Genomic DNA, 25,297 nt, shown 5'->3' with positions numbered 1-25,297 from the left:
TACAGTGCAAATATTTTCGGCACTTAATCAAAATCTCAATTTTAAATTTTTCTGAGGTAAAGAAGTTATAGACAATCAATACTTTTCTAGTGTCATTATATAAAAGTACAGAATTCCACTGAATATTATTCTTTCCATCTCCTTTCTTATTTTTCATCATACTTTACTTTTACTTCTTAGAGTAAAATTATAAAATATCTAAAAATATTTTAATAAATACAAAAAAAGAAATCATGTAAATACTTAAAAATAAATAAGCACAATTTGCAAATTATTCTGTATTCTGTATATTCTGTAACCTGAAATTCACTTAAAAAAATTATTAATGGTAGGGATTGGGTATTGCTTGATTTTCCCTTTGTGATCAGATTTGAGGGTATCACACTGTTCTTCTGGAATCTGTATAAATCAAATTACCAAATTAAATAATCATGTTCCTTACAGAGCCTTTGTTTCTCCAAAAGTCCTTAGAGGAAACACTTAACACATGTTGAAAACAGTAAAAATGAATCTGGTCCTAATTTAATGAGCAATCTATTTTCAAATTAATTTTTAACAACCACTACCTACTCTATATGTATTTATATTCCTGATTGATATAATTCTGAAATCTCTTGTAATAATTTACTGGATCTACCTATGCAGCATCTCTACTAAATAGAAAAACATTATCCCCTTGGCACATTTGAAACAGCATCAGTTATTTTATGCTGCAGATAGAAGTATTATGGATCCAAAATTATCTCCTGTTTTTATATTGAGGAGATGATGTGAAGGGAGAAGTAAATTAGGCTCCCTACCAACCTAATGCAATGGTGAGCTGCCATGGAGATCATTTCAGCTGCCCAAGTAATGTGTTTCCTATTCTGAAGATTGTGAGGGAGAATGAGAGACTTTTGTGTCGGATCTGTTAATGTTCACAGGAAACCTACTTCCTACTTTCAGCTTCTAGTAGCAGGGCCAAAAACAGAGGCATGAACAAGATTACCTGCAAGCAGTGCTGATTTCAGATGTTCCTCATAGTCCTGCCCACTTTTTTGGGGCTGACATCTGCTCACGGACCCATCTGAGTTTCTAAATGATCACTCTGCATCTTGCATGTTCATAACTGCAGTTGTTATAAGAGAAGAACTGGAAATGGAATGGGGCTTTCCTGCAGTGCTTGGTAAATTCAATTTCTATCTGTGTTTTCAAATGTTTGTTTATTGCCTTCAATTGCTAGTGATTTCATCCATCGGTGGATCTTTGCTGTTTGATCCTGTCCTTTCTGGCTTTTTCATGCCTTCTCCAGTTTAGGTGTCCTGAAATTTAGATCTAGATATGTAAATTATGTCATAATATCAAGAGGTTTAACCCCATACTGTAAACAACTACCAGGCAGCCACTTGCTCACTCCGCACCAGTGGGATCAGGGAGAGCATCAGAAAGGTAAAAACTGGAAAACCTGAGTGTTGAGATAAAGAGATTTTAATAGGCAAAGCAAAAGCCATGCACACAAGCAAAGCACAACAGGAATTCACTCACCACTTCCCATGGTTGGGCAGGTGTTCAGCCATCTCCAGGAGATCAAGGCCCCATCACACACAGCTATGGCTTGGGAAGACAAATGGCATCACTCCAAATGTCCCCCACTTCCTCCTCCTTCCCCCTACTTTATACAGGCAGCAGGACATCATGTAGTCTAGAATATCCCTTTGGGAGGTTTAGGTCACCTGTCCTGGCTGTGTCTCCTCCCAAAATCCCACACAGTCCCAGCCTCCCATACAGCATGGCAGTATGAAAAGCAGAAAAGGCCTTGGATCTGTGCAAACTCTGCTCAGCAACAACAAAAACATCTTTATATTATCAACTCTGTGCTCAGCACAAATCCAAAACACAGCCCCATACCAGTTAGTGAAGAAATCTAACTCCACCCCAGCCAAACCCAGCACACATAAAAAGAAGCAACAGAGGGGAAACACAGACACTGAATGAAAAACTAATCCACCAGCACTGAAATACTTACTGGGCACTAAAAGAATTTTTCTTCTCTGAGCTTACCAGATATGTCTCTACAGACTCTGTGAGTGAACTGGACTGTGTTATAGTCTGGCAGGAAGAACTACTATCCAAAGATCAGCACATCCTTCATCAGTGATAGAAGCAGCTCACAGACCTCTGAATGTGCTCAGTGAAGCAAAGCTGGAAAACAAGTGCCCAAGTGCTCTCTAAAGAAAAAAAACCAAAGAAATAAATTAAAGCTCCACAGCCCTCTTTAAGTTTAGCAGTATATATGTAATTTAGTCTTGATGGAAAAGAAGCTTTTCCATGCCCCTATCCATTGCTTATCCACCACTTCACTGGTCAAACTTAGCAAACACCACTCTACATAAAGGAATGTGGTCTAAAGGGTTTTATTTTGCATGCACAGATGTCTCTAATCTCTCTAACAGTATTTACTAAGATACATACCTGGCATCTTGTGTTCTGAAGCAAGTTGTGGCTGCCAGTTCTCTTGTTAGCTTTTTGTGTGTTAGGAAATGCCTTTTGAACATGATTGCATCCATGTTCTCTTCATTAAAGATCTATCTGTATCACATTCCCTCCCCCAGCTGCAATTATTCAGCCATTTTCTGCCACCTCGTTTTTGACATAGGGGGCCCTGCTGTCCAAATGAAATTTTAATGAAGGCTTGAGGATGTGCTAGTGCATTGTAGAGTTCCACTGCAGTCCCACAAAGAGCATGAGTTGAATACTCACAGTTAGTGGGCAAGTGTTGTGTTATCACATTTTAAAAGGAACAAATGTTGGCATATGGTGAATGCTCTGCCAGCTCCACTTTGCCCAATACTTTTGTCACAGCCCCACATGCATTTCTGTGCAATTTCTTCCTGCTGTCTCATCTGCCTAAGATGACCAGAATCACACATGTGAAGAGAAAATTATACAACTTGAATTTTTAAGCCAGCCTGCTTACTTCTGCTATCCCTGTCACCACTGCACTTTGGTTTTTCGGAAAGACAAAATTTCAGTATATGTTATACACAAATAATGCTTTTATCTTCTATTATACAAACATTGCTCTTCTTGTTACTCACCCAGTTGCCATTCAAGGCTTTCTTTCATTTCCTACGCTCCCTGTGCATATCTTAATACTGTGTAATAGTAAGCATTGCCTTCATGGACTTCTTTCTTTGGTCTCAACTTTTCAGTCTCTTCTAGCAAGCCCTGTTTTACTCTCTGTGATCCTCCAAATTCATCAAATGAGCCATTACACACACAGAAAACTGCCACCCTGTCACACTGACCAAATTAATCTCCAGGGCATAAAGTGCAGGAGGGGTTCTCCTTCTGCAAAACCCCATCACTTGTAATCATGTCATTGAAAATTACACCCCAAGTGGTTTGTTCAGAAGTACTCAACTGAAGCCAAATGGCAATTTTAATTCTAGCTTTTATGAATTTTTGAGAACTTGAATAATTGTATAACAAAATCTTTAAGCAACCTCAAAAAGTTTTACCATGTCAAAAATAATGTGTTGGTTTGCCCTCATAGTAAAGTATAGCTGAGCCCTTTGTGATTAAAAAGTTCCTTAAAAATTGGAATAAAGCAGAAACATGACATGCATCAGCCCCAAGGGTTGAAGACCGGCAAAGATAGTATTTTAAGCAGGAAATCCTTGATGGTCTTATATATGATGCATCAATATCACTTGTAACTACCTGTGGTTCAGAAATCTGATTTGATGCTGACAATATATAATTTTTGACTTTTTTATTTAATGATACCTTTGCTAAGGGAAATATTTGACAAAATTAGGGAAGTTCCAAGAACAAATATAAAAGGCAGCTCTCCTTGCAAGAAAAGAGTCCAGATAAATATATTCTGGGCAAGGCACCAGCAGCAATGAACTGCCTGTAGCTTTTAGGAGGAAAAATATCTGCTTTTGAAGTTATCTTTTCTATCATTACACTATTTCAGCTTGTCAATATTCACTATGACAGCAGTTCCAGCAATTTTATGTGATACCTTCAGTACAGATTAACAAGAGATTAACCTACATTCAGTCTGAAAAGATGAGGAAGAAATATTTGTTAACCAGAACTGACTTGTGACAGACCTTTTATGCTGTTTTCCAAGAGGATAAGGAAACTTATGAATTTCTATTACTTGTGGATTATGAGCACATAAGATATTTTTTTCACTTTTGGAACTAGAAGCATTATGCAATAATCACATACTTGATACCATGCAATGAAATAAGGAAACTGAGGGTAAAGCTAAACAAAATTTTCTATGACTTATTTTATACAGATTAAGTTGAGACAGTCACATGTAGAATTTGCTTCCTCTAATTTTAGTTTCATTAATTTTCAACAAATTGGCAAGAAAGAAACATGAAAGAATACACAGTTGTTGCCAGTCTGTCTTTAACATTTCATCTCCAGCTTTGCACAGAAAGTGCAATTTTACCTTAGACCTAAAGCACCTTTTTTATACTTTGGGGATATTTTGTGATCCTAGAGAAGTATACTTGTGTATTTCCGTGTATTTCCATGTATTTCAAGTTATTAAATGAAACATCTTCTCTAACTCATTCTTTTTTGACAAAGCTTTAAAATGAATTGAAAGCTGATCTTATTAAGTTTTCAAGGTCTCGCTTTAGCTGTGTACAGCCCACTTTGTTCAATTTTGCAATGTACCAATGGACAGGTTGTAGCAAGGAAATACTCTTTTTTATTCAACTTTCATTTATAGACAAATTGTATAATAAAAATCCAAGCCTCTATAACAAATGAAAAAAAATTCTTAAATTTATAATTCCTCTATAAACATTAACTATATTTGATCTGGGCAAATTCAAATCCTGATGGTGCAAAACAAGCTTCAACAAAAATAACTCAGATTCAGTATCTCTTATTTATAGGAATCAGCAACATCAGTTTCTCTCTGCTACATCCAGTTCTTTGCTGTGATTTGACCACGTTCTTCAGTCTTAGAACCTGAGCATCTTCAGGCATTTTCATTCCAGTTCCCCTCAAAACTTTAATCCTTACCTTAAATTAAAAGGAAACAATTTCTTCTACAGCTTTCATCACACACTTCTATAACCACACCTAGTCATTCTTACAGAGAACAACTTCAAGTCTGGCAAGCCCTTTTCCAGGGAAATTCCTACCAAAAGCAACTGTCCTTGCTTCTCCCTAAATTCTTCTTGTGCACCGTTGCTTTAATTATGAACAGGTTTCTTCAGGTAGAGTTCTACATTAAAAATAATGCTTAATCTATGGTTATAGAGTTTTGCAATGGCTTCACAGAATGGCTGACACTGGAAGGGGTCTCTGGAGGTCATCTACCAAGTCTGTCACTTCATTTAGAAGTTTCTCAAGCAAGTCAAGTAAGAATTAGTGTTGAGAAGGTTTCCTCTCAGGTCCTGGGATTCCCAAAGAGCAGTGTTGCCAGCAATTGCTAACAAAAAGAAGGCACTCAGTACTTCTGCCTGTGTAACCTGATCTCTGGTCTTGTTAATGTACCCACATTTTCCCTGGTCTTCTTTTCATCACCTGAGTACTTTTAGAAGCCTTTCTTATCATCCATGATGTCCCCAACTAAATTTATTTCCATTTGGGCTTTAGCTTTCCTAACTTCCCCCCTCCATGGATGTTTGGACAAGGTTTCTGTATTTTTTCCCCACATTACCTCTCCTTATTTCCGCCCTCTCTATTCTTCCTTTTTTTGTCTTTCAGTTTGGCCAGAAGCAGCTTGTTTATCCACAGAGGCCTTCTGGCATTTTTGCATGGCTTCTCATTCTTTTGCAAGAGAAACCCCTGAGCTGGGAGGGGGTGGTCCCTGGATACTAACCAGATTTCTTGTTTCCCTCCCTCCAGGGCCTTATCCCCAGGTGATTCTCCTAAGAATATCATTTAAGAGGACAAACTCTCCTCTCCTGAAGTGCAAAGCTATAAACTTGCTTTTGTCCCCCCTCTTCTGTGCCCTTAGGCTTGATCTCTTGGCTCAACCATTTGTCACTTCACACAAGAAGAGAAAGGCATAAAGCAAGAGCTGAGTGCTCCGTGCAAGTCCAGCTTAAAGAGCCATGGTGGTGAGCAACCACTATTGAGCCACATCATTCAGGAAAAAACAAAGCGGATGTGTTATAATGTAGCTGGAAATGTGACTAATTACATGTAGGCGTAATTCAGCCAGATTAAGCTTTAAAGGAGTTTAAAAGATTTTCCAGTAGCCAATGCGCTCCAGGCTCTATTTTTCATCTTCTCCTTTTGAAAACTATACTTTAATCCTCCTCTTTGCATTTTTGTTTTGCAGCTCTGAGAAAGTGCCACAGTCAGCCACAACTGGTGATAGAAGTAAAGATTTTGCTTCTCCCCTCAGCTCTGCACACCTGAGCTGAAAGCAACACTTAGCTTGGAGTGAATTCCTCTTAGGCATCATGAGAAGGGTGCTGCTTGAGCCTCTTCTTAGGATAGCACGTTACACCTTAAATCCTCTGTGGCTCAACTTGAACATCAGAAAAAACAGAAGAGGCAAATTACAGGCCTGCAGTGACACTTTCATTATTTCATAGGAACAAATCCTGCCTAAGCTATACAGAGCAGCGTTACCTCAGGTTTGTCTCCACTTGCTGCTATCTCAACTCCACCTGTTTTTTATTCAGTTCAAAGTATATGACTTTGAGATAGAGTAATCATCTAAAGAAAGAGCTAGTAAAATGTCACACAGTAGATAAAAAGTTGAAGGAAATGAAAAAGCCACGAAATCACTCCCTAAGTATTTATCATCACCACCACTGGTGCATAATCTGTCTACACATCAAAGTGGACAAATAAACAGTCCAAGGCTTGAATTATTACCCTTAAACAACCAGAAAGAAAACCTCAACAAACCACATGGATGCTGACCTGGATAATAGTAAACACAAACCAGGGAATTAAATAATTAGGTGACGGATCCTAAAGATCCAGCGAACATATCATTTATGCAAAAGATAAACCTGTAAGGATGAAATAAATTTACAATTTGTGTTAGGTTGAAAGCTGACACAAGCAACACAAAACCATATGCAAATGTCTAGTAATTGTAGGTACTGTGATAGTTGTGATGATATAACATTATAAATTAATTAAAAAGTTTACAGGTAGAAGTCTTGGGGATTTTGAGTATACAAGTGGGATGGAGAGGAGCAAGAGTGCACCAACAAGACATTCTCTTGGACAAAATCTCAACAAGCTGAAGTTTTAACCACAATAGGAAAATTAACTGTACATAAGTCTTACCTTGCAGGTTTCTTCCTTCTCAGTACGAACTGTTCTTTTTCATTTTAGTAGTAATGGTAAAAAAACAAAAAAAAAAACCCCAAACAACAAAACAACAACAACAAAAAAAAATCCTAACTTTTTTTCTAATTAAATTTTCAGAAAGCTTAAAGATGAAAGATTTAAATCTTTCTTATCCACTTCCCCTCTGTTTTAGAGATTCTAAAATATTTTTTTTTTAGTTTTGCTATCTTTGGATTTAGAAATGGGTTTCTAAATGCTATTTCTTACATACAGTTTTTTGTGTGAATTGCACAGAAGACATTGCATCTAATAGAAATCTTCCTAAAATCACTGGAAGATATTGCAGTTAGGACCTGAACTAAAACTCAGGGAAACACAAACTTGCCAAATCCAAATTATAGTTCCTTGCACAGCACTTGCCTGAGAGTATCTCTGAATAGAGAAGACTTTAAAGTAATTCCTTTGGAGTTTATAAGAGGTTAAGGAAACTATAACCCTTTAATAAGAAGGGTGAACTTTAAATCCTAGTTATGCAGTTTAGTAGATCAAACAGCATCTTATTAAAAAAGAACATAAAGCTCTCCATAAAATAGTTCATTTCCATAACACACTTATAACAACTGTTAATTCACATTTTTCCTACATTCTTGATAAAATTTTTAATATCAGCAGTGCCAAAGGCATTGGTTTTGTTTAGTTTTCCTGGTAATGATAGCATACTTAATTGCAAACCAAAAAGATTAATGACATTTTCTGAAATAATAAATAGAATTAATTTTAGCAACACAGATGTTTCATAGGGAGCACTGGTCATCCAGTTTAACCTTTGTCTTTATGTAAGCTAGCAATGAAGTTGAAAGAATTTCTAAAGACACATTGACCAGGTTATCTTAAATATTTCATTTTACATTTCTAAACAGCTACAAGTTTAAAATACTTTAATTTCAAATTTCATGATTAAAATTACCACAGCCTGTTCCTATTTAGAAGTGCTTTTTACAATGAAAACACAACTTCACTAATTTATTTTAAAGTATAGCAACACTGTCTGCCACAACTTTAATGATATCATGCTGCTTTTTCACAGTAGAGGTTTTTGTTGTTCAAAGTGTACTTTCTTCTGAAATGCAGCCCAGAGAAATTATTCTCATAGGGGTTTTATTTCTTCATCTTGAGAAATATAAATTTAGATTCTGTTACTAATTGCTTCCTTGTAATCAAGAGGTTGGCATCTGGGAGCTTTATAATCCTCAGGCTACATTAAACAGAAGGATAGTTCTAAGGCAGAAGAATTGTAAGAGTTGTTGCAAGAATAAGTTAATATAAAGCATTTTAAAACTCCTCCTAGGGAGGAAATTCTGAGATGATATTAGGCTTTTCTCAGTTTTCTTAATATTAAATACCATGCAATTTGGAACCTAATTTTTAATTTTTTTTTTATTTTTACTAAGAGTGTCCCAAATTAACCGCAAGAGCGTTGGCAAATTTTACTGAGTTGAATTTGGAATTATACAAAACATAAGAGTTCCTCCCTTGAGCAAATTATATTGCATTTTAGGAATATACTATGCCTAGACAAAACTTTCTGTTAGAAAAGTTCAGGTTTTGGAGGCAATCATGGGACTCAGAGTCAAGAGAAATAACAGAGGCAAAATAAAAAAATAAGAGTTACTCTAACTCTGGTTAAGATTATCAGTAAAAACAACAAACATTATCAGAATTAGAAAGGACAAAAGAGAGTTCCAAGCTATTTTTACAACCCAAATTTACCAGGTGTGGATGTAGATGAATTTGAAACCTTCTCTGGAAGGATCTTTCATGTTTCATAAGTCTTATAAGCCTCGTCAAGCTTCTGGTTTTGGCTTCTATTAAGTGTACTAAATATTTAAATTAGCTCAAAGCAAAACAGTGTCAGAGTCTGAAAGTAAGCTGTGTTAGTTCAAAGGGCCCCAGACTGGCATGCTACCCAAATCAGCTTGATAATTCAATTTTTTTAATTGCTTAATGAAATTCTTGTCCTCAAATTTCAATGAAGTATTCATACACTGTCTTCAAAATGTGCAAAATGAAAATGACCTACCTGACACAAACCATTTAGCTGAAGAAAGGACAAATCATAAAACCTACTGTTGGCTCCTGCAGTTGCTAAATTAGATTATTTTCATCTCCAGATCCCTTAGAGTGTCTTCTTCTTTTTAATAAAAGCATAACCACTTGGAAAGGAATAAAACCATAACTTCTATGAATTTCCAACATGAATATGAATGAAGTAGGCTCCTGCTCTCTCCTCCATCTCCCAGTGCAGGGTTGCAGTAGCAAGAATACTAGGCAAGAGACAATCACAGTCTCTTGATATAAAATATTAACCATAACCACTGTACTCATTATTCTATGTCATGGAACTGCATCCACAAGTATGCTATATATTGGTCTTGACCATGCTTGGATTCTTATCAGATTTGGCATCCAAAACAACTATGATAACAAATCAAAATAACTTTGTGGCAGAGATGTTCATTTATTTTTCATTCCCATCTGTTTTAAAACACAAAATATAGCAAATTACAGTCAGTAAGCAGCTAGACAAGTCCCATGAGATGGGAGTTACAAGTAATCCCCTTCTACATCTATTACAAAGATTAACAGAATAGGTCAATGAAAGTATCTTAAAAATACCAAATATTGATAAAAGCTTTTTACAAACAGCACTGTGCAAAAGGCTAACACGTCTATAAGAATTCAATGATTGCATAAATTTCCCCATCAGATATGTAGAATTTTCAATAAAGATGCTTTAACTTTGCTAATTTTCCTAAAGAAATCTTCTCTAAAGAGCAATAGATATCTTTACACCTATAGAAAAGTTTTTATGCCTATAGAATTAAGGCTAAGGAAAGGAAAAATTATTTTCTGAAAATTGCAGTCCTGAAGGTGTAGTGTAAGTGAACTAGCATTTGACTAGAAGGAACATCCTAACTCATCAGAGCTGTATCTTTGCATGAGTATGGCCTTCATACCTTCATTAGAGTAATAAAATGAAACATAAATTCGGTTAAGATTTCTTGCTTGCATATTCTTTAAGAGAAATGCTGATGAAGAGAAGAGGTTAAAAAAAGGTTTCGTATGTTTAACACATAAATAAATTTTAAAAAGCTTAAATAAGCAAACCTGCAATTGTTAAGAGTGAAGTAACACTGATTCTCCTTTTCTGTAGATATGTAAAGTTTAAATGACTCAATTTCTGATACACACCATGACAGCTTTCCTATAAGGATCAATTTAGTCAGGAGTTGGCTGATTATATGAGTGTCGGGTAGTTTTAACTCAGAGTATTCTGTCATCTTAAAATCACATGGGTCATGAGGAAAGTGCTTGCCATATTACATGTTCTCTGAAAACAAAATTGTCTTCAGTGAGTTAAAATTAAAACACTGGGACAGAGCATAGCAGTAGTTGAACTCCAGTTTGCTTTATTAGCCAACTGCTCCTGCTATTTAGAGCACTCTAGATGCCACTGTGGGAAAAATTTTTCCAATTTGGTTTATCTTTTTCTTGGAACTGATAAATGGTACAAAGGAGATTCTCATCTAAGAGCAAAATAAATCACATATTCCTGTTAGGTGGACAAGGTTACATAGATTTCATACAGTAAGGTCTTTCCAAAATTAAGGCTCATTTTACATTTTAAATAAAAGACGTGATGTGAACGAGTGGTGGGTGTGTGTATGTAAGTATCTGGCATTAATCAGCAGGCATATGAAATTGACCTGTGGTTAAATGGCAAACATGCATTGTGATCCAAATAATGCTGAGAGCATAATGGGAAAGAACTTTCAGCTCATTTGCCAGATTATGATTATATTTATTTCTATTTCTTACACAGTGTTTTCTGGCAGGGGATGGAAAAGTAAGTGATATTTAATTACATGGGTAGTTTCAAACCAATAATGGAAAATAATACCAGTTTGCTGTTTGTGTCATGTCCACTGTTAACCAGATTTATTCCTCTTCATAAATCAATTTGTTTTTCAGTGTAGGTGAAATCATTACAGAAGGGTCATCTCTCTAGCATTTGAATTTGCTGACTGTCTGGTTCACCATGCATTGCTTATTCACACTGAGAGCCATTTATCTATAAGCAGAAGCTTACATGAGAAGGTTGACTTTTTATTGACGCTGAGTGAATAATCTCAAATTTATTATTGAATGCACATTTTGGGGGTTTATTCCTAATTGATTAACTCAGTACTGCTATAATCAGGGAAGAGGATGAAGGAGGACAGGAAAAGGACACATTTTGGAATGGACAACATCTGCTCAAGGCCTTCAGCTAGGAAAAGGTCCTAAAATTCTGCTGTCTTCAACATTTGAAAATTACCTGAAGGTTTCTCCACGGAACAATTCTCAGGCTGGAAAGTGTTCCCACACAAGTTCATAGGAAAAGGTATTGCTTTTGCTATATTAAGAAAGCTTGAATTTCCATTATGACAACTGTTTTCATTTTGTAGTTGTTTATATTGCTGGTAACACCTGTAATTTTTTTTTCCTTTAAAACTTGTTCAATTTTTAACATTTACTGAACCACTGATTTCTCTCCTTCCCACAATGAAGAACTTAGATGCACATTAAAACTGCTGCATATTGCAGCAGGATTAATAGTTATTCCATGTTCTTCACTGCTCCCTCTCCCTTATTATCCAGAGGCTAATTATGCTGGCTACCATGCTGTTTCGGGACCCATCAGCAGCTGGATGCAAAGCAAATACTGAGTTTCTGATCCCAAATCCAGTGCAAAATGATCTGTCTTCTCCCTGGTACCCTCTGAATGACTACCAAAATCTATCCCTTTCTGAACATCTCTGTGATCTTTGTCTCTAAGGTTTTGTCCCTTGACATCCATCTTTTGTGAACGAAATCTCCTAAATAATAGCAGCTGAATACACATCAGCAGCACTGCTAACTTTACAGTCTATTCTGGTGCAACACCAAGCATAAAATTATTTACAGCACTTCTAGGAAAGACTTCAGTATTTAATTAAATGGAAGCTGCTGAATTGCACTGCTTCCTGCAGTGAACAGTGCACATGTGCACAAATATTAATCACTAAGATGGAATGTGGGGCTTTTAAACAAACACGGTCTGACTGCCTGGATATCAAGAAAACAGAGGTATTTCTCTGAGGCCATTTCACTCATTAAAAGACAGGACAATAAAATTTCACCTTAATTCGTTTTCTGGAATGAAAAATTTCTTTTTACTGACTGGCCTTACACAGTTTCTTGCCAATCAAAGCATTTCTTAGCTTATCCCTCAAATTAAAGCCATCTAACTCATCAATGGCTTCTTCAGTTAACACCAAAACTAGCAGTTGTTTTACAAGGGCTGCTGGGTTTTTGTCCAGTAGATACCACATGAATTCCAGCCCAGTCCATTATAGATTTTTCAGTTGTGCTGCATCCCTTAGGTAACTGTAAGAATGAAGGAGGCCGTATAAAAATTGATAAAGCCTATGATATAGAATCTCAGCCTAACAACTAAAAAATCTGTCCTCTGATTTGGGCCTCTATCAAAGAAAATCACACTGTTAGTCCCTTTGGGACAGAAACTGCAGGTTGACCTGCACATGAGCCAGTTCTAGTAAAGTCGTGTTTTTCCCTCAGAGGCTCTTAATCAGCTCAAATGGTTACTGTAAACTCAGGGGGTGTCCTCACATAAGGGTGATTTAAGCACTGTGAAACCTATGAAAACATCTACTCATGCTATTTTGAAACCAGCCCATTCTGCCCAGTCCAAATATTCCAACTTTTGGCATTTACTAAGACCAATGTGCTTTATTACAAGGTCTGAGAATCAGAAGAAAATACAGACTTGTGTAACCTATGGGTTAAAGAACTGGCTTGGCCTGCAAGAGATTCAGCTCCAGTTTCTATGAATAATTCAGAGGAATCTGCATCCACCCCACTGTTTTGGATCAGTTCAGCATGACTCAGATCTTTACTTCCTACATTCCAGACCAGTGTCCTAATTTTCAGTGGACACACAGAAATCTAGGTTTTGATTCAAAACATCATATATCAAAAGTCTATGTCTACCAACTGTTCTTGATTTTATTCAAAACAAAAAATGCTAATTCAAAATAAGATTGCCATTAAATGGAATTTGCCTCTCTTAAATTAATATTCCAATGGCTATTGATTTCTCTCAAGTTGTAGAGCATTAGAACATCTACAGTACGAAAGGACCGTAACTTCAATATAAGAAATAAAGCTCACTTTGTATTCCTCTTCTATCTTGCTCATGAATGCAGCAAAATTTCACACTAATCAGCCCAAGCAGTTAACATGCTATATGAAAATTTAAAATGTCTGCTGACTGTAGCAAAAAGAGGAGGAAAAAAACAAAACCCAAACCAACAAAAAAGCGGCTATAGTAATTACTCAAGATACAAACATTGCACTAAAATGTGAAGTTCATACAAGTTTTCACAAGAATGACAAAAGAGATCACTCTAGCACCAAAAAAATATTTCAAAGTAAATTTTTTTGTGAAACTCACTAGAGACCCACAGCAGTTTTTTCTTTGACTCCCCTAGTTTTAGTCACTAGATGTTATAAATGTGATACATATACACAAAATGCTAAGAAAAAAAATTATTAAAAAGTGTTAAGGTAAATAAACAAAAACATTCAAAGGGCACAAAAAACATACAAAAGCCCAGGTGCCAACAGAATTAATCAGAGGCTGTCTGAAAAATTCCATATGGAAAATGTGCAAAATCCTTATGCTAGAAACATTTTTATTTTGTGTTTAGAGAGAACCTTAATCAAATGATTAATATGTATGCAGACAAATCTTTTCCCTAACCTCACTAAAAATACATGTGTTCTTTTGTGTATATTCTCCCCACCCCAATAAAACAGTGTTAAGAAATTAAAACACAATTTCCCTCTATTGTTTTGTAGTTAGCAAAAGAAAGGGTCATGTTTCTCACTTGGCAGCATTTTCCTTTTCAGAATTAGCTGTTATAGTCAACTGTGATTAGGGGACTCCTATTATCAAGTTCTGTGAACTTTGAATTAATAGCATCACTCTCTGCATTGTGGTAAACACTCCTATCCAGGCTAGGATACTGCTGTGATCTGAGCAAGAAGGGATGAGAATGCAGCCCAACAAAACCTTGCAGCCACTCCCAACTTACAGGTAAAATTGCACAATATTAACTACATTCCTATAATTCTCCAGTGCCACTTTCCTAGCCCTATCAACTGGCGTTTGTGATAAGAGAAGTCATCCAAATAAGTCACTATCACTCCTTTTTCCTAAGTTAGTGACTCCAAAGTGATGAAGGCTGATTTATTGGTACTATTAAGGCTGTTTTAAAGTTCAAGCAGGAAGGTGAACAGCTGCAGCAGTAGCAAGAATGTTACAGAAAAATGGAGCAATATTTGTGTATGGTCTATGCTATAACCTTTCCCTTTATTAGAGAAAACAGCTACTGCAAAAAGAATCCTGGCAACACACGTTTTAGAAGGCACAGATCAGCAAACCAATTATCAATCCATCAATTGATCAGAACTAGTCTTGGGAGCAGTTTGCTCTTGGAAATGAAGGCCTATGCAGATGGCAAGCATGTTCATGACTTGCAGAGCATCTGCACAGAATAGATAATTACAAAGTAGAAGACAAGAACACGAGAACAAAATTAAAGAAAACTAGAATAGGTAAATGCATACAGAAATTAAATTGTTTACTGTTTTACTCCTAGATCAACTGAAACATTAGGTGATGTATATATATATAGGATGCATTTGGTTTACATTTACATTGTAAGAATATTGAGAGGGTAGAAACAGTTGCCTGCCTCCATTCATGAGACAGACAGCACTGAAAACAATGTTGAATTAGAACAGTAAATGAAGCGCTGTGTATTGATGCTGCTTTAAATAACCATCAGTTGGGTTTGGCTCAGAATAGAAGACATTTCTTAAATTTACTAGAGAATAATGGCTCGATTGTTCTACCCTTTTTAATTGGAGAAGGTATTAAGAAATTCAAAACTTGGACAATACTAAGGGAAAATTTAAGTTAAGGTATAAAAAAACTGGGTTGCCCACCTCAAATACTGCCAAGGCCACAGAAGGAATTTGCCATAAGATAAGCCACCACAGTGGGAACTTGAGACAAGTACAAAAGGGAGCAGTTTGTGACAGGAAGGCACAATTCTAGGCCTGGCAGAGCAGAGGCTTGGGTAGTGCATCCTGGTTAACACACCTGGACCAACATTCAGACTGTGGTAAGCAGTGGGAAAGGGAAAAAAAACCTGCTCATACACACCCTGTGGATACCTGGAACCTCCCCCTCTCTCCCCCCATCTCTGACCCACATTTTCCCTATAGTTATTGCATGCTAGAGACAAATAAACACAGCCTACTGGTTTGAATGTTTTTCAGCCTGTCCTACATGAATTTGTATTTAAAATACTTTCTCCTTTAATTCATATTGCTATAATATCCTCTTCTACATATAAGAGAAGTTGCATTTTTTTCTAAAAAATTACATATCAGATTAGTTTTAATGATTGTCTGTGGCATAGCGGTATCATCGTGGTATTTAAGTGCTAAAAATAATCCAATTTAGGCAGTTCGGGTTTGGCCACTTAATTAGCTGGGTAAAAGTTAAAAACATCTATGAGCAGGGCTCTCCCAGAAGGTGACATTTCCAGACAGATGGTTCATTCTTAAGCAGGCTCAGGATGCTGCCCTCAGAGACTGCAAAGGAGATAATCCTGTCCTTTGGTTTTGTCCCTGCTCAACTGGGACAGCGTTCAGCTACTCACAGGTACCCGCAAGTCAAACCAGGAGCTGCACTATTTCCATCTGCCCCTTCATTTGCAACAGCCCCACAGCATAACAAGACATGGTTTGTTGGTTTTGGGTTGTTCTGAGCAGAGAGAGAAATACAAGACGAGAAAACTTTCAGGAGGACACTTGAAGATCTTGGCCACTTTGCTTCAGCATTCAGCAGGGCCACAACTGCGAGGGTTTTTCCATCCTTTTTGCCAAGAACGTTTGCATCCATACAAACATGAGGAAAGGGCAGGCTGTGCAGTTTCCTGCCACAGGTCCCAGGCACACAGTTACACCCTGGCTGCCCAATGCCACCACCACAGCTGGGGCACGTAAATTCTGTGTATAAATGCAAACACGGCAGAGTAAGTCACAAAGGAGCCACTTTAAAAGCAATAAAGGTACTGTTTTCATCCTTTCCATAGCTTATATAAATCTTCCACAATTAAGAACAATTACAAGCAAATGACCTTGATTAGAAAGCTATGCTTTCCATTGTAGTCAATTCACAAGATTTTAACTGCATTCACATAGGAAGTGCAAAGAGTCAATTAATCCATCAGGAAAATCATACAGGATAAAGGACAAATTGATACACGTGCTAGAGTTTCATAAAAATTGTATTTTTAGAATAATTTCTACACAAAATAATTCAGAGATTTACTTATGAATCACCATAAAATTAATCATGCACCCTGTATAAATTTACCAAGCAGTTTGTGACATTTTTTGTTACACTAGTGTTTGCAAAAATGCCTAAAATTTATGGAATGTGTCCCTCCTTGATTTAATACCCTAAAAAACTCTTTAAAAGTGCACATTCTCTAGCTAATTTAATCCTATATTCATATTTTCTTTTGTAATATGACATTGGTGTTGTTTCCTGATATATATACGCTTTAAAAACCAGCTAATTAAGTCTGCAGCCGTTCCCTAATCATGGCTGTAATTTGTTTTCTGCTAAATTTACCCTTTCTGTTATAGCAATTTGAAAAGATGTTTAACTCTCTTGGACACGACTGCCTTTTTTATGACTTCTTTACGCCCAGCTCCTAGCGAAGATTATTACGCATGCTTGCTCATTTTTGAGCCCTTCATTAGGCAACTAAAGGGCCATTGGGACCCTCATGTTGCTAAAATTAAGCAGAGTTATAGGTCTTTTCAGGATCAGAGCCTGACTATTTAGATGACAATGTGATTTTTTTTTCCTTTCTAACACAGCAGTCATAGATCATACACACAGCTAAGGCAGAGACAAGGTTAGGCAGATTAATTTATTCAGGGCTCCATTTTGCCAATTCAATTTTAACACAAAATCTGCTGGATTGTGGGAGTTTTTATATGAATCTGGCAGACTTGATGATGCAGTAGGCATTTTGTTTTTAATAAAGGATTGAAATGCTATTTGATTTTGCACTCTAAGTAAGCTATTTGTACTGTGAAACACTGTAGATTATCAGATAAGGATTGCAGACAATTTGTACATTTCTCAATATTTCAGTGCAAAGGTTTGTTTGCAGTTTTGTTTCTAGTGTTTGATAGCTTATTTTGGAAGCATTTCCTCTTATGTCCTTTAAAGGAGTAGTAAATACTTGAAAATTAATCTTCTGAGTGTTAATATTCAGAAATAGAGCAAATCACTGACAACATTCCTATAACATTCATTATTTACACATATCTTCCACCCCAGATGTAATCATAAATGACATAATTTTTCCCATGCCTTAATTGATTATACAAAACACTCCATGTCTATGTGCAATACATAATTAATGTAATTTCAACGTATGCCTTCTACTCAGAGTCTGAAAAGAGAAATAAACACCATTTGCCCTAATTAAAACCATCCAATCATTAATATTTACTTATTAATGGGAGAAAATGTCACTGGTGGATTGGAAGCACTGCAATACACACCAAGCATGACAATGAAAATGTGCTCACATAATAAAAAACCCAATAAATAAATGCTTTTCTTCCTGGGGGAAGGACTAAATGAGGGTTTGTACCATTCACCAGGCATGGTTAAGGTAAAAAGCCCAAGGTCAAGGTGATTAAAAAATAGAACTGAATGTCAGGAGAGTAATCTTCTCATGATAGTTCTGGCTGCAGAGTGCTTCAGAGTTCAAGAACACTTTGGGCTTTATCAGTACAATTCACTCATGCACTAGGCTCAGGTCACTGTTTCTGAACTCACATGAACTTCTGGGAAAACAAAACACTTTGTAAACACAAGTACTTATAGATGTAGCATAGAACATTAAACTGATTCAGAAAAAGGGAAAAGAGACTGGGTAATACTGTAATCTACAGATTATGTTATCCTGTATACACAGCCATCAGCAGAAGAAATCATGCTTGTTCAAGTAATTTCAATGTTTGAGGCTTCACACAAAGTGGGCAAAATAACTTTCACCAGGTTAACTCAAAAAAGACAAAAATATCTGAAAAGTGACTCTGTAATAAGTTTATATCCATATTATGTTAAAAGCACTGTTTGGCTCTAAATTAGCTTTCTTAGCTTGTTCACATTGTTAAGATTTACCACTCTAATGGCTGTTTAAACTGTAGCAGATATTGAGTGCTAACAGTAGACAAAACATTTCCAGAAACCCCATGCTGAAGACAATACCCCTTCTATCCCTTGCTACTTGATTTTTTTCTTTCCTCCTCCTCTCACACTTTCCCACGTTTCAGCCTGGAAGACACATTTTTGTAGGCAAGAGCAACCCATCAATTCCATTTGTGATCCTACTGGAGAAACTGCCATAACTGCGAACATATATTGGCAAAGAATACAGCTCTTAATTTAGTGAGAGAAAATATGAGTGCACTTAGTGAACATTACTGCCTCAAACACTTTTTTAACTTTGCCCTCTATATTGGCTCCTACTAATTTTCTAACTGTGCAGAAGATACAATAAATAAAACTATTCTAAAACCTGTCCACACAAAGCTTTTGTGCTCATTCTTTGCCCTCTAGACTCTTTATTAACACTTTCCCTCAAGCCAGATTTAGACTTTTTTTCTTTTAAAACAAGACTGGTCCTCCTCTCTGTGTGAAAATTTTCAGTCTTATAACTAATAAATGTATTTTCCGTTTAATCCCATTAACGTGTCTCAAAGATCAATAGTGTGTGTGTATATCAGATCAATGTATAAGCCATTTCCCAGTAAAATTGTCAGATATATTTCTTTTGCAACACTAGCAAAGTAGACCTGTGGCAACTCAGTGACTTTTCCAGGAAATGGGCTATACATACTGCTAATATATGTATTTGTTAACTAAGCATTTAAAAGTGGATTTACAAATTACCAAGATATTTCTTTGACACCAGAGCTAAATTAGCAGTACCAAAAGAGCCAAAAACCCATTACCTTTTCCTTCCAAGTGCTTGCTTCACCTGAGCTACGTATCGATCATGTTTGGTTTTGCATGACGGAATTTTACTGGCTTTTCCCTGGGTTTATCAGGATATTTGAACACTGCAGCAGCAGCTATGGTTTGATCAGGAGATTGCAATCAGTATTGCCTGTATGTTTGTTTAATCTGAGAAGGGAAACAGCATGATATATTACAATATATCCAACCCCATTTCAGGTGGATAATTCTGAAACTGCATCCCTAGGAAGCAAGTATCCATCAATGAGATTTCATAAATTTTATGAAAATCAGAAGAAACACCCTCAATAACTACAAAGATCACAAGGGTCCGTGGGAATATGCTATACCCAAGGGCAGAAGTCCACCTGTTAAATTATTAGTTCTTGGATTAAAAAAACTAAACTATCTAGACTAAAAATCAGATGTTTTTCAGTCATCTTCCTCTTCCTGCCACAACCCCAGGACTACCTAGGACTAAAGTGAAACATTTTAGATTAGTGAAGTTCCTTCCTCAACAAGAAGGATACAAGTTATTGTGCATGAGGCTTGCTGCTGGAACCCAACTATGGCAGTGATTTCAGACAAGAGCAGACGGCCATCCCACAGTATAATAATTTCTCATTACAGTTTTATGCATACAAGCTAACTATTTTAATTAGGTAAGTACATGGAAATAATGGTGTGCAATTTAATACAATGCCTAATTACAGCTATATAACTAATAACTGTGATTCTGGATAAATATGATGTTTGGCGTAAATACTTAGACAACATGAGAGAAACAAAGTTCAGTCACTCATCTTGCATATGGGTTGAGCCCATAGTCCTGGATTTCATTTTCTGAAGATCTGACTATTAATATTAGTTATTTCAGTCGCTTTTGCATGTATAGAAGTATATATAGAGAGAGGTTTTACTGTTGAAATTAGTATTTTAAAGGCAGTTGTCTTCATCTGATCAAGAATCTACTGAAACAGAATATTACCTTTTATCCATTTCTCAGAAAACATACAAAGGTGAACTATTTTGTTCCCCTGCACAACAATTAGCAAAACACCACTTCATTTAAAAGTAGGGTATAATCATGGTCCTATTATAAATCATGGTCCTGAAAAAAATTTTAGCTCAGCCCTTTGTGGCTAACTACTTCCTTGACCATTTTCAGTTTTTGTGTACTAACTATTCAGTCCTAGAAAATAATTCTTAATTATCACCATTATAAAAACAGATTTAAAAAGGAATGGTGATTGCATACCATCTGGAAATGTACTCAAACTGTCAAAAGAATCTGTGGATAGCTCCAGTATACAGTATTCAAATTTCAGCAGGAAATCATACTTGGTCAAGCGGGAAGAATTCATTCAGATTCGTGCATTTTTTAAAGTGTATTTGGCATATCAAATAAAGTTCAAAGATAGAGTTAAAGGATTTCAGTTTAAGGGATTTTAATAGGATGCATGTTAAATTTATACACTGCATACATTAACAGACAAAAGAAATAAATTAATCAGTCCTGAAAGAGCATTCATAAAATGCCAGAACTGTGACAAGTGCAGCACGGATATAAAAGAATACGAGAGGAAGGAAAGAAAAGGAACTTTAAAAGAAAACAAAGAACAAAAGAAAAAAAAAAAAGAAAAATGAAAAGCCGCCTTTCTCCTTATTTCCTAAGGTACTGATGATAAAGAAAACTCAGAGTATCACCAACTTCTCTGAGCAATTAGAGATCATGAGAGCTCCCCTGCAAACATTCAGCCCCTGCTGGCGCCCGCTGAGGTACCCTGGCCTCAGCGTATCCAGGCAACAGGGTCTGCAGAGACCCTTGGTGGGGACAAAGTTGGCTTTAAGCAGTCTTCCATGTCTAACAACCTGGCACAGCTTTATTAGCTCAGATAAAAACACAATTAAGCACATTTACTTGCCCACTAGTGTACAGCGAGGAATGAGAAAATGAGGTTTGTCCTTGCTGCTGGTATTTGGTGCATGCAAGCTGTAAATAACAGGCAATCACACAGCCAACCATCCTGGAGAGGTGGGAAAATGGAAAAGGGAAAAAAAATTCTAGTTAAGAGCATCATTAGAAGAGCACACTGTGTACAGAAGCCTTTTAGTAACAAAAGATGCAAATGTACTAGAAGCTATGAAATCAAGCAATAAGAAGGAGGACAATGATTTGTGCAGAAGGCACTGTGGGCTACAGGGCAGGGAAGCCAAAATGAGGTGACCAAGACCTGGCTGGGCTCCTCAAACTTGAGCATCAGTAGGATCACACCACTGTGAGACAAAGCAACCAGCAACAATTATACTGGTCTATCCTGCTGGATGTAATAGTGGCTAGAGGAGCAGATTTTTAAGTCATTACCCATTAAGTCTCCTTTATTTCAATAAAATTGAGCTTTTAAAGAAAGAAAACAGTGGTGAAAGATCATAAAATATCACCAGCTTACTCACAATAGTTATATCTCTGTCTCTCTTTATGTTGTGACACCTAAGCATTCATCTGAGTTTATTCAGCCATCCTAAAGAAACCCAGACATGGATTTGTTTGGTTTAGCAGTACTTCATCAAGTTGGATGAAAATTGAAACCAGTTACAGTAAAATATATTCTAAATCTTCATTTTTAGGAAACAAGTACCAATCAATGAGATTTTACAAATTTTATGAGAAACAGAAGGAACAACATCAATAGCTACAAAGATTACATGGGTCACTGGAAATATGCTGTACTTTTTATTTTTTTTCCCAATAATTTATTGATGTAACTAAAAGAAACATGAAATTCCAGAACAGAAATCTGTCAGTTCTCGGCAGTGCAAGATTTACTAGTAATCATTTAAATACCTTCTCATTTACTTATTAAAAATTTTCCAAAATAATAAGGCTGCCCAGCATGGAAATAATAAAAATATTGATTATATATAATGTGTAGCAAACTCAATTTCAGTTAAATGCAACAAATAGAAACCTTATAATGGTCTGCTCTGAATAAAATACATGTCATAAAATAATGCAAGCCTACTAGCTTTGTAAACATTGCTTCTCAGGTGAAACAAGCTGGCTTCTTCCATGGCAGTGCTTTCTAAATCAAAGTATTTGTAACAGAATTTGTAAAACTGAAATTTTAAAACTGAGTGTTATGGGTTGGAGATAAATATACACTGCTTAAAAAAACTCATGAAAATACTTTGACAAAAGCTACCACAATCATATTTCTAAATTCATGTCAACATCTCTACAGCATTGCTGGAATCAGGGAGGGCATGCTGGAAAACTCTCCTTCTCTGCCTTTCTTGTACTTTACACCAGGCAGCTGCTAAAAAAAAGCATCAGGAAAAGGATAAAGCATTGCCAGCAGGTCAAGGGAGATGATCCTGCCCCTCTGCTCAGCCCCAGTGAGCCTTGAGTGCTGTGTCCAGTTCTGGGCTTCTCAGCGCAAGAGAGACAGGGAGCTCCTGGGGCAGATCCAGTGCTGGGCTCCAGAGGTGATGAAGGGGCTGGAGCATCTCTCTTGGGAGGAAAGGCTGAGGGAGCTGGGCCTGCTCAGCCTCAAGAAGAGATGACTGAGAGGGGATCTCATCCATGTCTGTCTGTGTCAGACACAGGGAGATGTCAGGAGGCTGGAACAAGGGTCTGCTCAGTGGCACTGAGTAATAGGACAAGACCAGGAACAGATGCCCAAAAATTCCACCTGAACATAAGGAAGAACTTTACCAGTGCACTGGAACAGGTTTCCCAGAGAGGGTGAGGAATCTCCCTTACTGGAAATGTTCAAGAACTCTCTGGACACAATGCAGTGCCATGTGCTCTAGGATGATCCTGCCTGAGGAGGGAGGTTGGACCCAATGACCCATTGTGACCCCTTACAACCTTGCCCTTCCATTGATTCTGTAGCAATATATGCCTGTGCTGCGCACATATGGTATGACAGCCATTATGAATTTCATTTCTCCTTAGATCATTATTATTTCATAAGGAGGAAGCAAATTTTTCTCAGGGGCATGTTTTTTGTGTAGTAGGTACTTTGAAAAGCAGCACAAAGATTTTCCCTGCATCAGTACCACACTCATTGCAGACACTTAGACTGTTAAAGGCTTTTCAAATTCACTCTAAGTCACAGAGGCACTACACAACCCTTTACAGCTGGGCAGTGATGTTCCAGCAGCCTTTGCCTTTAGAGGTCCCACAAGAGGGCACAAGCAAGAATTAGTTTCACAGCCATATTTAACAGAAGCAAAATTTCTTTCAGGGTCAGGGGGAGGAAGTTAGTCTCACCAGTTCTCCTTGCTACTGCTGTAAAATGGGAAGCTGAGTTTCTAGAACAATGTGATAAACATGGAAAGAAATAGAAAGAGAGGCAGAGTCCACGGTGGAAAGAAAGGACCGTAGAGGCTCAAGTGGCCCACGAGAAAAAGAGAAGAGCTGTAAAATGAGGAGCTAGAAGTCTTTGTAGAGAACCCTCCCCTGATGACCAGCAGACACCTCTGAGGCCACATAGCAAATAAATTCTGACAGCTGATGCCCACAGTCATAAATTCTTGTGTGCCATATCAGGCAGTGCACATTGTGCAGTGTATCTGAAGAAATGCATCTTACTGGTTACCTGAATAGGGAAGTGATGCAACCGCACCTGAAAAGGAAATATTTGGCACCTCAATCTACAACATAAAATAAAAGGTGGCTTACTTGACCCATAAGCTCTCTGTGCTTAAATTCACTTCTGTAAGACAAAAGGCAAAGCAGTTGCTTAACTTGGCACGCTATTGTTTAGCTAATTTCATAAACCACAGTGAATCCTTGATCATGATGATAAACACCAAAGAAACCCCATGAGGGAAATTAATAATTCTGTATAAAGGCAGCAATTCGATGGTGTGTAAAAAAATACAGCACCACTACTTAATGAGGAGCATAATGAAGAATCATTTAGTAGTTCCCCATTTAGTAAACGCTCTCTCCCCTGAGCAGTGGTGAGTGCTAAGGTTTCATAGAGAGGTTTACAGTAAATTATTATGTAATTAATGGCCACAGCAATGAATAACAAAAATGACACCGCAAGAGAAATGAATGGTGACTTTAATTATGGCTTCTTTCTAACTTTAATGTTTGACTTCAAAACCTGAAGGTTCTTGTTCTAGGACTTCACATGTAAATACTAAATCAATTATTTGAAATATTTGGCCTAGCACTAATAACAAGACCAAAGAGCACACACATATTTTGGATTAATGTTAATATTTGTAGCATACTTGTACTGTATTCAGGTTTACACAGCAGAGAGAGAAAATTACCAAGAACTCGGCTGAGCTTAAAAAGAAACTTATGCTTTAAGGATTGTATTTACCATCATACACTTTTCAGTCAGTAAATGACTTTTAAGTGTTTTTGTTCTTTTTTTTTCTTTAGAGAAAACTTTAAGATGGCATAACCATGTATTGAATAAAAGTATTTAGTAGATATATTTTTTTCTTAGATATCCCCACTGGGCCCAGAAATAAAGTTTGTGTAAAGAGCATCCACCAGCCCTTCTTCTGTAATTTATGGACTCTCAATGTGTTTCAGTTGGATGGGAAAGCCCAGTGATAAAAACAGACCAGGGACATGGGTTAATACCACATAAGAGTGCAGGCAGACTGTGATAAAAATATTACATTTGAGGTATGTGAAAGCAGAGACCTGGGTGAGTACCTACTGCTTTTGTGTGCCATAAAATACACAATATTTGGGTTTTTTTTAAGAATCACAAGATTTTTGTTTGATGTGGTTTAGTTGTTTTTTCCCCTCTGCAA

This window comes from Geospiza fortis, unplaced genomic scaffold (genome assembly GCF_000277835.1).
Source record: "Geospiza fortis unplaced genomic scaffold, GeoFor_1.0 scaffold72, whole genome shotgun sequence".
NCBI lineage: Eukaryota > Metazoa > Chordata > Aves > Passeriformes > Thraupidae > Geospiza > Geospiza fortis.
This window is presented reverse-complemented; position numbering follows the sequence as displayed.